Genomic DNA, 10,493 nt, shown 5'->3' with positions numbered 1-10,493 from the left:
ATAATTTACCACCCCCATCCCTTATTTTGCAAAATTTTAAAAATTTTGTAAGAACAAAAATTAAAGAGTATCAAAAGCCAAAATCCATCCATGTATAATAGTATATGGATTCCATGAATCAATTTTGAGAAAACAAGATAACTTTGTGCTATAGGCGCTGCGCTATAAATTGTTGCGCTCTTTCTTTAGTTGTGGCACATTAAATAACTGTCTCTTGTGCATATATTGGGATTGAAATTGTTACTAACGTAGTTTCATATGAATAAGAATTTTTTATTAGACAGAAGTAAAAGAATACCAACATTTATTGCATGGATAAGAAAAACTGCTAAAAACTTTATCAGTATTCATCAGTAACTGAAAACATATTTTTTAAAGAAATCAATACAGAATTAGTTTATGTATATAAATGTATATGTCTTACATTTATGACATATATTCATTACAAAGATGATGTTCATGGAAAAAAATGTGTTATATAAAGCGATTTTCTACACCAAGAACAAGTTATTATTGCTGTTTTGCCATAAATATCGCATTTTACTTTAGAATTTTTTTTAAAAACAAAATTATACTGGTGTTTCAAATTCTGTCAATCTATTCTGCATGTATCCACTTTGAAACCACGCATATTTAAATAAATTTTGAAACCTAGGCGACGAGATCTGATAGTGCATTAATGATTGTAATTTTAAGATATTATTTCTAGCATGAAGATCCAAAACAAAATCTAACAACGTAACAGTATCAGAAAAGTATTTAATAAAATTATTCCACAACCAAAATCAGTATACGTCTAATGGCTGTATTTTTCCCGTTGTAACGACGGGAATAGTTAGGAAAGCAATATCTGTTGCAGAATCTGGTTTAGTTTCTGAAATTATGTTAGGACAATGTCCACTCCATGAATCTAATAATAGTACTGATTGTGGTCCGACATTCGGAAAAAATACTTCCTTTAACCAAATGTTTACATAATTTGATGTTAATTTACCTAATATTGAAGTCATAACAAAGATATTAGGCGCCTTAAATAATGTTTCCTGTACTCTTGGACCAAACGTTCCTGTAACTTCTTTTAATACTATAAAGAGAGGTGATAATAATCTGCCATCAGCCGAAATAGTCGGTTGAATTATATGTATAGCTATGCGTGGTTGATGATACAGACTGTACTATATAGATTCTATCTTTTTTATATCTTTTTCGGCTAAAGTACAACCTGAGTGAAATTCTAACTGAAATCTACTTTGATACGAATTATAAATATTTTCCACTCTATATCGATTAATATAATATTTTACATTTGTAATAAATGTATCGCATTTATTTTCCAAGTCTGCTTTTGGTAGCACAGATTTTTTTGTTACGAATTTTGTTATTTCCGAGACACAATATTATGTGCTTTTTTGAATCTTTTTACCCATGTTTCTGAGGCTTTGAATCTTGGCGCATTTTCTTTTACTTGTGCTTGAAAAGCCCATCGAGCGATATCAATATCATGATTGATGATTTTTCTTTCAAGTGCTTCATTAAAATGGTTAATTGTGTATTTAGAAATTTTTTTTAATTTTTCCAACCCACTACCACCTTCAATGATTTTTTTCCCATCGTCGTAATTGCCGTATCGATGTAACTTTTTTAAATTTTTGTTTAACTCCTTCAAGCGATCTTGGTCTAGTTTTACCGCTCCTTCAATATTCCACAGCTTGCCTCTTATAGTCATTCAATATTGTTGCTTCAATAAAACTACTGTTACGTCCAGACTCGGGAAGGATGAGTTAGAAAGAAGGGCGTAACAACCAGCTCTTGAAACCGTACGGATTAGAATGTAGATTTCGAGTCGAACGAATTATCAGGTCCAAAAACAAGTGAACGATAATGAATATCGATATCACTTGTTATTTCGGGATTTCCGCTTCCGGTGCATTGAGTAGTGAGACGTGGAGAGAAAGAGGCTGTGAAAAGTGAGGTGAACAGGTGGATAAAGTGAGAGAGGAGGTCTGAGAGTGTGTGAGGGTGATAGAGGGAGAGCGAAAGTGACGAGCGTGTGTGGAGAGAGTAGAGAGAGGGAGATATAGGGAGGAAGAGAGACAGAGGGAAGGGAAGAGAGGAAGGAGGAGATATAGAGAGAAGGATGAAAGAGATGGAAAGAAAGATGGAGATGGAGGATAGAGAGAAAAGAAGGAGTAATATAATAATAAGAGTAGAAGTAAAAGAAGGAAAAAGAAAAGAGGTGGTAGAGGGGATAATAAGAGATATAGAAGGAGAGGCGAGGGTTAAAGAGGTGCCCCCTCGATGACGCACCACCTTGACGTGGTGGGGGGGCTCACCCGGAGAGTGATCCCGGTGTGGTTGTCGGGTTCTAGGACTCACAACCTCCGCGTGATCCCGAAGGGTGCTAAGAGTGCGTCGAAGACTGATGGATGCCGAAGCATTTTAAGAAGTCCCGCTCGGTTCGGATACCGAACAACGGTACGGAGGGGGTATCATCCCAGCCCCCTCCGGGTCGTCATCATGCCATGGGCTACCTACGGATTTGCCAGCAGGATCCCTAGGGGAAATGGCGTCCGCTGTGATATCACAGATGGACTCCTTCGCTAAGGTCTTGGCCGAAACGGGGAGTTCACCAATGGAGAGGCTTTTCAGTCCTCGGTTGGGAACGCGAGAACCATCGTTGACCGGGCTGGGGAGCGTATGAAGACTGCCGCACAGACAGAGAACGCTGTCTGCAGATGTTGGAGCATCTGCATACTGCGGCGGTCATCCTGGATGGCTACAGTTCATCGCTGGAAGAAATCTTCCAGGTGATGGCTGTGGAAGGAAGGAAGATCGCCGAAAGGTTTAGACCTTTCTCGACGGCGGTCTTTCTTGAGAAAAGTGAGATGGCGGGTGGGAGAACCGCCATCAGGGAGGTGGAGGTCCAGGCCTCACCTCCAATAAGGGAGGTGGCGACTCAGTTGGGGGGGAAGCTCGCGACGCGATGTCGCAGACCTCCTCTGCTGAGTTCGCCAACAACGCCGGAATGGCCGCCCCCGCTTCGAAGGGAGAAATCTTTCTCCCGACGATGGCGGAGGTAGAGATGGTGGAGGCTTTGTCCGACACCACTGAAGTGATGAAGGGTGTGGAGGAGTCTGCCTCCTCCACACAAATGCCCTCACAGAGGGAGGTCCCCTGTGATATAAGGGCGATGCGGCGGGAGGCGTCAGTCCTTCTCCCAACGGATTGGAAAAGGATCGGCGCCTTGATAAGGAAAGAGGTGTAGCTGGCGATAATACCGCCAACTGTGACCGCTCCCCTTTCACGTCTGCAAGGGGATGCGGATGGAGGGGAGACGGAAGGGGGCTCCTGGTCGTAAAAAACGGAGGGCCAGTTGGCCCTAAAAGGAGGAAAAAGAAGAGGGGAGGGAATGGTGATAAAACCACCCCTTCCCTTTCTGAGGGTGGAGGGGCGAAGCCTTGCGAGGACAGGGCCGTCTTCTCAACTCTCAAGGGTAGGAGCAGGGGTGCCCGGGCCTGGACACGGATGGGTAGCACCTGGATTCCCAGGTGCTACAAATGCCTCGTGTTGGGGCATGTGGGCTCCGGGTGCGCCTCGAATGTGTCCAGGGGACACCTGTGTTACAGGTGTGGATCCCCTGGACACAAAATAGAGGGATGCCGTTTGCATCCCTGCTGTCCCGTTTGTAAGGACGGGGTAGGTGATTGCGGTCACGCCCTGGGAGAGGGAGCTGTGTGCTCCTCTCCCGGCGGGGGCGCGACGGCGGCGATCATCGGGGGCTTGCCCCCAGTACCGACTCTCTCCGGCCCATCGAGACTGAAGAGAGCCAGGAAAGGGGTCGGATGACAGTTCCGGGGGGGTAAGGGTGAGGGGGATCAGGTTTTGCCTGCCCCTAATATTTCCCTCCCTCCCAAACATCCGACCGGGGCCGTGAATACGGAGGGTTCTTAGCCTCCCTCGCCCAAAAGGGCCGCTAACATCCGCGGCCATAGTGTGAGGGGTGGGAATAACCCGCCCCTCTCCGGGGTCAAGGGAGGAGCAGGTGCGCGAACACCTACTCCCCCATTACACCTTGACCCCAAGGAAGAGGTGGCGTTGTGTATGGTTCCGCAACGTCGCCAATGGTGGCGCCATTGAGGTTATTCTCAATGGCGCACCATGGGATGGAGTTCCTCCCCGAACATCAGGGGGGAAAATGCGGGGGTGGGTCCTGGTAGAATGCAAAAGCGAACCCAGGGCTCACTCATTTCAACCGCAGCGCAGAGAATCACCGTCTGGTTTTTAGTGGGTATACCCCGTCTATAGGGGGAGTCCCACGTACCCCTGAGGAGTTCCCGCTCCACAGGGGATGCGTAAAGCATTTTCCAGACGTTAAAAAAAAAAGGGTTAAAGAGGTGAAAAGGCTACGGAGAGACAGAGAGAAAGGCAGGGAAATGGTATTAGTAAGGTTGGAGGATGAGGAGCAGAGAAGGAAGATATGGAGGAAGAAGAATGGATTGAGGAGGAGGAAGGAGAGAATATTAGATGATTGGACATGGAAGGAAAGGAGGATGAGGTGGAAACTGGAGGAGATTGCGAGAAAGGAGGAGAATGCGGGGAAGAAGATAAGATGGGGGTAGGGGAGGATAATGATAGAGGACAAGTGGTGGACATGGGAAGAGGAGGAGGGAAGGTTGGTAGATGAAAAGGGGAAGAGTAGAAGAGAGGATCAAGAGAAAATTAGGGTGCAGGGTAGACAAAGAGGGGAACAGGAGGGAGAAGGAAGGGGAAGAGAAGGGAGAATGGGAAGGATGATAAAGAGAGGAGGGGGGATGGAGAGCGGTGTTTTGGAATGTGGCTGGATTGAGAAAGAAAGACGAGGATTTCTGGAGAGGTTTGAGAATATGGGATGTTAGTAGTGTTATCGGAGACATGGGTAGACGAGAAGGGCTGGGAGGGGGTGAAGAGGAAATTATCAAGAGAGTTAAAATGGGAGATACAAGTAGCAAAGAGGGTGGGGAAGACTAAAGGGGGATATGTTGATGGGTATAAATAGAGAGTGGCTAGAGAAAGGAAATAAGATAGAGGAGAGAACGAAGGGTATGATGATGGGCAGGTTGAAATAGGGGGAAGAGAAATGGAGGGTGCTAGGAGTGTACGTGGGGGAGGGCGTGGGGAAGATGACGGGAATTGGAAAAGTGGATAAGAAAGGAAGAGGAGGAAGTGAAAACGCTAATAGGGAGGAGTTTCAATGCGAGAACAGCAGAGGAGGAGGAAGAGTGGACGGGGGAGAGGAAGAGGAGAGGGGAAGGCGATCGAAAGATAAGAAGAGGAATAAGGAATGCAGACAGTTGATAGAATTTCTGGAAGAATGGGGAATGGGAATACTTAACGGGAGGGTAAGAGGGGATGAGAGAGGGGAGTTTACATTTACGGGGGGAAGGGAGATACAGTAATTGATTACGTGATAGGGGACGGGGAGGTGGAGGAAAAAGTTAAGAAATTAAAAGTGGGGGATAAGATAGATTCAGATCATCACCCTTTAGAAATATGGATGAGGAGAATCAAGACAAAAGGAAGGGAAAAAAGAAGGAGGGAGGAGCGGGAAGGGGATATGGGATGAAGATGGAAGGAACAGGTTTAGAAAAGTGTTGGAGAGGTCGGGGGAGTTAGAACAGGGAGGAGAAGGGAGAGGATGGGAGACGAAATGGAAGACAGAATAAAAGAGGCGATAAAAGAAACGGAGGAGAGAAGAGGAAGAAGAGAGAGAAAGCAGGAAGGATAGTGGGATGAGGAATGTAAGGAGAAGAAAAAAGAGGTGAAGAAAAAGTTGAGGGAGTGGCGTAGGGAAGGGGGCGAGAGATACAAGAGTAAGAAGAGGGAGTATAATGAGTTGTGTGAGAGGAAAAAGAAGAGAATGAAAGATGGGAGAAGAAGGCAAGGAAGGTTAAGAAAGAAGGCGAGGTGTGGGAGCTAGTGAATATGGAGAGGAAGAGGGAAAAGAGGAGAGTGAATGAGAAGATCGGGATGGAGGAATGGAGAAAGTATTTTATGCGGTTGCAAGGAGGAGTAGAGAGTAGAGTGATCAAAGGGTACAGGGTTAGGAGGGAGGGGGAGTGGGATGAGGAAAAGATTGGGATAGAAGAGATTAGGGGGATAATAGGGAGAATAAAAAATGGAAAAGTGGCAGGGATAGATGGGATACCAGGGGAAGTGTGGAAGTACGGGGGAGGAGAATTAGAGAGATGAGCATGAAGATTCTGTAATAAGGTGTGGGGAGGGAAGGGATGGCCAGAGGAATGGGGAGAGAGGGTGGTGATACCATTATTAAAGAAGGGGGAGGGAGATAGGGTGGGGGACTACAGGGGGTGACGTTGATGCCAACGCTGTATAAAGTCTATGCGACAGTGTTGGCAGAAAGGCTAAGGGAAGAGGTAGAGAAGAAGGAGATAGTGTCTCCAAATCAGACGGGATTTAGGAAGGGGATGGGAACGATGGACAATGCGTATGTGTTGAATTATCTGATAGGAAGGCAACTGGAAGGAAGGAAGGGAAGGATGGTGGCAATATTTGTAGATTTAAAGGCGGCGTTTGATTCAGTGAATAGGGAGGTTTTGTTGGAATCGATGAGAGGACGAGAGGTAAGAGAAAAACTGGTAAGGAGAATAGAGAAGATAATGGGAGAGACAAAGAGCAGAGTGGGACAGGCGATGGGGAAGAGTTTTTGGACTGGGAAGGGAGTAAGACAGGGATGCTCTCTGAGTCCAATGTTGTTTAATATCTTGATTGCGGACTTGGAGGAAGAAATGGGGAAAGTAAAGTGGGGAGGAGTGATGCTAGGGGGAAAGAGGGTGTACACATTAGCATATGCGGACGATTTGGTGTTGATTGCGGAGGAGGAGGAAGGGATGAGAAGTATGATGAACAGGCTGGAAAAAAAAAGGCTGGATAGAAAGGGGCTGGAGGTAAACATAGGGAAGACGAAAGTTATGAGATTTAGGAGAAGAGGGGAAGAAGAATGACAAAGATAAGTTGGAGGTGGAAGGGGAGGAGGTGAAAGAGTACAAGTATTTAGGGTACACGCTACAGAAAAACAGTGGTCAGGAGGCACAGGTGAGAAATAGAATTAGGAGGGCGGCAGTGTTAATGGGACAGGTATGGGGGATAGGAAAGAGGAGGTTCGGAGGGAACTGGGAAAGGAGGATATGGCTTTTCTATAGGTTGATTTGGGCAGTGTTAGGGTACGGGGTGGAGATATGGGGATAGAAAGAGAGGAAGGGGATGGAGAGGATACAAGAGAGATATCTAAGATGGGTTCTTGGAGTAGATATCAGGACGCCGGGATATATGGTGAGAAAAGAATTGCAGAGGGAGAAACTAAGGGTGAGAGCGGAAAGAAGAGCATGGGATTTTGAGAAAAGGTTGAGGGAGGGAAAGGGAGGGGAGCTGGCGAGGAGATGCATGGAGGAGATGAAGGATAGGAGTAAGACAGGGGAAGTGGGCTCAAAGTGGGAAGAGGAAAGAGAGGGTTTTTTTAAGGATAGAGGGATAAGAGTGATGGAGGAGAAGGAGGAGAGGGGGAGGATTGGTATAAAAGAATAGAGGACAGGGATAGAGATGAACAGAGGAAGGAAAGAAGGGGAAAGATGGAGGAGACAAAATTTAACAGATGGTACAAGGAGGTGAAGGGGGAAGGGATACCGGGGTATCTGAAAAAAGGATGGGAGCAGAGCAGATGGAAAAGGGTGGTGAGGTTTAGATTGGAGAGCAAGATAAAGGAGAGTAAATACTGGGAAGAGGAGGCGAAAAGACGATGCAGAATATGCGGAGGGGAGACGGAGACATGGGAGCATGTGTGGGAGGGATGCAAGGAGTGGAAGGTGGGAGAGGGAAGTTGGCAGGATAATGTGAGATGAGTTTTAGGAGAGGAAGGAGAGGGAGAGGGATGGATGAGGGAAATTGAAAAGGAGAGGGTTATAGGGGGGATGGTGGAATGAAAAAGAATGAAAAAAGAGGAAAGAATGAGAATGAATAGTAGAAGAAGGGAGAGAATGGTTCGAGGGGATGAGAATAGTTAAGAAAGAAAGATGAAAGAAACAAGCAAGAGGAAGGAAGCAGAAGTCCGGTGGAGGGAGATGTGTGTGTGTGTGTGTGTATAAGGGGAGGTGCGAGCAGGAGGGAGCCAAGAGGGTTGCCCACGGTCGCAGGCCCCCCAGGAGATAGGTTAAGTTAGTGATAAGTTAGGTTAAGCTAGTTTTAAGGTAATTTTGTAAGAGTTGAAAACCCCAAAGGGAATCTCTCTCTCTCAATAAACAAACTTATCTATTTATCTATCTATCTATCTACTTATTATTTTGGACATTCGTCAAAAGGTCTTTTTTTGGTAAAGGAAATTAATCTTTATTATGCGGATAGGATCAAGTGCGATCTTTCAACCGATGCTTTCAACTGATAGAGGGATTAGAAGTCACGGAGAGAATTGAATTTTAATATTACATAAATTTATTCATAGTTTTGAAAGTATATTACATCAAATTATTGCTAAGTTTGGTTATAAATGTGTGTATATAATATGTGTATACATGTGTTTGTAATTGAATTATAATTATTCTCTAATTTGTGTTTGCGTGAGTACGTGTGTGTGTTAATTGCGGGTGTTACATAAGTACGGAGGTCATCACCCAGAATAATGAAAGGGAGAGTGAGAGTCTAAAGTTTTATGTTCTGGGTGGAAAGATTACATATTTTATTTTTGTTGTAATAAGAAAAAAAACTGTGTGCGTGTTTTTCTGATTCTATCTAATTAAGTTCGCCTTACTATTTTGGTGAAGTTTTACGTTCGGTAGTTTCGTGGTGTTCTCTTCGTCTCGGTGTTGTTCTGCAGCTGAGCGTTGAGGGTTGTGCTCGTGGATCATACACTGAATTTGCGGGGAGCGTCTCAATTGACCACGTTGTTATTGACCACAGATACTTTTGACCACGTTGCTTTTGACCACGTTGCATTTGACCACTTTGCTTTTGACCACGTTGCATTTAACCACGTTACGATTGACCACGCGTTGCATTTGACCACGTTGCAATTGACAACGCGTCGCAATTGACCACGTTGCAATTGACCATGTTATTATTGACCACGTTGCATTTGACTACGTAGCTGGTCAATATTTATGTGGTCAATCGCGACGTGGTCAATCGCAACGCGTGGTCAATCGCAACATGGTCAATTGCGACGTGTGGTCAATTGCGACGCGTGATCAATCGCAACGTGGTCAAATGCAACGCGTGGTCAATCATAATGTGGTCAAATGCAACGCGTGGTCAATCGTAACGTGGTCAAATGTAATGTGGTCAAATGACTCCCACTCGAATTTGCGTTAAAAGGAGAGCCCGAACGAAAGTTAAGTTTCCGAGGGAAATTACTGGTACAACACTACTGACTATCGACGCCGAATTTCTGAGATGATTGACTTGAAAAGTTCTAAGTGCTTGAAGAGTGTTAAGAATAATGTTTCTAAGCGTTCTCGAATTTCTTTCTTTTTATATAATTTTCCTGAGGCGTGTTGGGCGGGACCACGTATTGAGATTGGTCCGAAGGTATTTTTTCTCCGCCTTGTTTTGATCGTTGCTGAGCTCGTGAAAATTAGGAAATCTTAGAATTTACTCAGCTGTGTTTATTGTTCGGTTACATAAGAGATTGATAATTTGTCGTTGGTCCCTTCTGTACTCGTTTAGAAATCGTGTCTAAATATTTGAGTTACGGTGTGGCAAGAACGGTCTATTTATCGTGCAACTTTTCCTTATTACTAATTGGGCGGTCATCATTTAATCTACGTAGTGACGAACCGTAATGTGTTTCATCATCGATTCCTTCTGTATTTGTTCGAAAATCGTGTAATGTTTAAAGTGTTATTTGACAAGAACGGTCTGTTTGTCGAGTGACTTCTCTTTATCGCTTATCAATTAATTCTTATGAGAGGAAGAAACGTGGAGCCGACAGGACATAACATTACAAATAACTTTTTCTGGGAGATAGATTTTCTCTTCATTTGCCTCTAATAAATCAACTTCTTCCGCTTCTGGAACCTCATATTTATCGTAAAAATCTAATGTTTCTTCCTCTTTTAAATGAAGTTTTTCACCTTTTATTTCTAACAGCATACGTTCAATTTTTTTTTATTTCTCTTTCTTGCAAAGTTATCGGAGTTTGTTGATAATTCAAAGCAGTAAAAGTTCCAAAAAGTAAAAGCATTACGTTGTATGGATTTAACTGCACCATTCTGAAATATTAAAATTAAATATATATCTCAAACTTTCATTATATATAAAAAATAATACATTTCGTAATTAATAAAATTGTCTTTTTATGATAGTTATGTCATGTCTTACTTTCTCTTGTAAAAATATAATAAGGCAAAATAAATTAAGCTATTAAAACATAATAATAATTTTGTATTTTGTGTGTGTTGTGATGATAGAGAAACCACAAAATATTAAAATAGGTATTCTAAAATTTG

At 43.9% G+C, this 10,493-nt stretch overlaps 1 pseudogene; it reads right to left on the bottom strand.

Moving 5' to 3' along the window:
- Positions 1-426: 426 nt before the first annotated feature.
- LOC140671989 (uncharacterized) lies at positions 427-10,255 on the bottom strand (annotated as a pseudogene).
- Positions 10,256-10,493: the final 238 nt, after the last annotated feature.

Source organism: Anoplolepis gracilipes, chromosome 12, assembly GCF_047496725.1.
Source record: "Anoplolepis gracilipes chromosome 12, ASM4749672v1, whole genome shotgun sequence".
Lineage (NCBI taxonomy): Eukaryota > Metazoa > Arthropoda > Insecta > Hymenoptera > Formicidae > Anoplolepis > Anoplolepis gracilipes.
The sequence above is the reverse complement of the archived record's forward strand: the minus strand, read 5'-3'. Positions and strand labels throughout refer to the sequence as shown.